The sequence below is a fragment of the Neovison vison genome, chromosome 8 (assembly GCF_020171115.1).
Source record: "Neovison vison isolate M4711 chromosome 8, ASM_NN_V1, whole genome shotgun sequence".
Classification (NCBI taxonomy): domain Eukaryota; kingdom Metazoa; phylum Chordata; class Mammalia; order Carnivora; family Mustelidae; genus Neogale; species Neogale vison.
The window spans coordinates 99,078,719-99,081,780 of NC_058098.1; the positions used below are offsets into that span (position 1 = coordinate 99,078,719).

General features: G+C 38.6%; 1 pseudogene; it reads right to left on the reverse strand.

Moving 5' to 3' along the window:
• Positions 1 to 1,991: 1,991 nt before the first annotated feature.
• On the reverse strand, positions 1,992 to 2,220 carry LOC122916565 (annotated as a pseudogene).
• Positions 2,221 to 3,062: the final 842 nt, after the last annotated feature.

The following is a 3,062-nucleotide window of genomic DNA, read 5'->3' on the forward strand; positions in this document are numbered from 1 at the left end:
TCTTGGTTCTTTGCAAATAGTTTTGTTGTTGCTCATCCAACTCTTAAATTTTAGCATCCTTTAGGGGTCTGTTCTTTCCTTATTTATAATAGTGTGAAATCACATTACTTATGCATTTTTTCTACTTGATTATTGCAATTTAATATGTAAGTTTCTCCAAAGCAGGAACCTAGTCTTTCTTCCCACTGTTATATCCCAAATACCTAGGACAGTGCTTGGCATCTTCTATTGGCTTTTTTTCTAGGTATTAATGTACTGCTAACTTCATAATCTGTATCTTCATTTTAATCCTCTCTCTAAAACTCTAGAACCATATATCATTTGAATATTTCTACCTGGGAATTTTGCATTTGTTTTAAACATACTACATCAAAGAGAATTTATTATATTCCACATTCAGACCCTCTTGTGATCTTTTGCCTCAAAATTTTCTCTTGTACCTCCTTTGATTTCAGCATCTACTCTATCACACAGGCCAGAAACTGGAAGTGACTGTAAACTCATTTCATGTATTTCTCCTACAATCAGTTGGTTGCTAAATTATTTCCATTCTCTTATCAAAATCTCTCTCAATACTCTCATATCTTCTTCAAGTACACTGTCACCACAATAGGTCAAGCCCTCACCTGAATTATAGCATCCTAAATAAGCTTTCTGCCTCCATTCTGCTTTTGTTCTATCCACTATCCATACTGTTGCTTGAGTGATTTTTCCTATTCCTAACCTCCATGTATCTGGCCTGGAGAGCTTAGTAACAGATCTTTGAAGGAAAGGGATTCACATTCCTCCCTCTGTTGCCCACCTGACCACTCCACTGTGATCATACTACCAACCACAGGCTACACATCAAATTGCACTATTTGTATTTTTTCCAATGCATCTTGCTTTTTCATATAGGCCAGTAATTTTTAATCCCTTTTTTACATGAGAGAGCTGAAGTTGTAGGACAACCAATCTACCCAAAATATAAAGAAATACTGGTACCTCCAAGAGAGGGCACAAGCACTTATTTACCAATAATAGGCAGGCAGCAATGTACAAGCAAAATTTCAGGTGGAAAATTTCAGGTACAACGTTAAATAAATGGCTAAAGGCCAAGCAAACACTAGTGTAAGATTATAAAACCACTTGGAGCCAGAGACGCAGAAGGAATATGCATCTACTCTCAGTCTCACTGGAAAGATTGGAGTTAGGGCAAGAATTCTATTTTCATGGTCCAGACCTAGAGGAGAGGAACAGCAGCCATTGCAAAACATGAAGCCTTTTTCGTAATGTCCCCTATAAAACAAATATCTTTTTTTTTAAGATTTTGTTTATTTATTTATTTGACACACACACACAGAGAGAGAGAGAGAGAGAGAGATCACAAGTAGGCAGAAAGGCAGGCAGAGAGAGAAAGGGAAGCAGGCTCCCTGCTGAGCAGAGAGCTGGATGTGGGGCTCAATCCCAGGACCCTGGGATCATGACCTGAGCTGAAAGCAGGCACTTAACCCACTGAGCCACCCAGGCATCCCATAAAACAAATGTCTTTTTTTAAAAAAAGATTTATTCATTTATTTAAGGGAGAGAGATAGGGGCACCTGGGTGGCTCAGTGGCTTAAGCCCCTGCCTTCAGCTCAGGTCATGATCCCAGAGTCCTGGGATCAAGTCCCACATCAGGCTCCCAGCTCCATGGGGAGTCTGCTTCTCCCTCGGCCTCCCCTCTCATGCTCTCTCACTCTGTCTCTCTCTTTTTCTCAAATAAATAAATAAAATCTTAAAAAACAAAAACAAAAACAAAAAACCCAACTCTTTATTTAAGGGAGAGGGGGAGAGAGCAGGGGGAATGGCAGAGGGAGGAGACAAGAGCTAAGCAGGGCTAAATCATGGGACCCTGAGATCATGAATGGAGCCAAAATTAAAAGTTGGACACTTAACAAACTGAGCCACCTAGGAGCCCCTAAAACAAATGTCTTAAGCTACTTAGGACAAGGCAGCAAACCTTATTGCCTTTAGGGTACAAATAAAGACCCATTGCGGCTAGAGGACACTAAACCCCTACACTCCAGCAAGATAGGTAAAAATATGTTCCAGGGTCAAAATGTTAAATATCTTCTACTTCTTGGGAAGGGCAGAATCACTGGAGAGGACCTGAAAGAAATCCAGTGCTCCCTTAACACTTGGGCTGAACTAGAACAACAGATACTACACTTAATCTTAGCCAAAAGGCCGAGAAGCGATTGAACTAGAACAACAGAGAATACCTTCCTTTCATGTACCCTCCTTAACTAGGCTAATAATAGAAATACAGTACCGGAAGAAGATCAAAGCAAGGAAGGAGACCTTCTCTGAGATACAGGCCCAAAGGGAAAAACCTAAGGTTGAAGGTGAAGTAGACCTTGAGATAATCCCTCTTGCAAACCTGTCCCTACCCTTAAGACAAGAAAATATTAGAATTTGAAGACTGTGGTATTTTGAAGGTAATCATAGAAATGAACAAACAAACAAAAAAGAAAATCCAGTCTAACTTCTGACTAGGTGCTCAGTCTCCCTCACTCAGACAAGATGAGTCTATTCCAGGTATAGATACTAATTATTGCAGTTTCTACTGTTCTACAAAATAATCCTGGATTTTATCAAAAAATCAAGAGGCATACAAAAAAAGTATGGGAAAAAACCTCATTGTCAAGATACCAATCAATCAACATGATCAGATTCAGATATTACAGATATTTGAGGACTAGCAAATGGGGATTAAGTGTGTTTAATATGTTAAAGGCCCTAATGGAAAAAGAGGACAAGAATGATTAGATAGGAATCAGTAGAGAGATGGAAACTATAGAAAATCAAATTAAAATGCTATAAAATAAAACAGGAAAAAGAGATAAAGAATACCTTTGAAAAGCATATCAGAACTCTCAATCCAACTAAGGAAAGAATCAGTGAACCTGAAAATTGATGAATAGAAATTGCCAAGCTGAAAAACAAATGAAAAAGTTTACAAAAATACAGAATAGGACATCCAACAAGTATGGGGCAATATGAAATCATCTCTCATACATGTAACTGAAATGGTAAGAGAA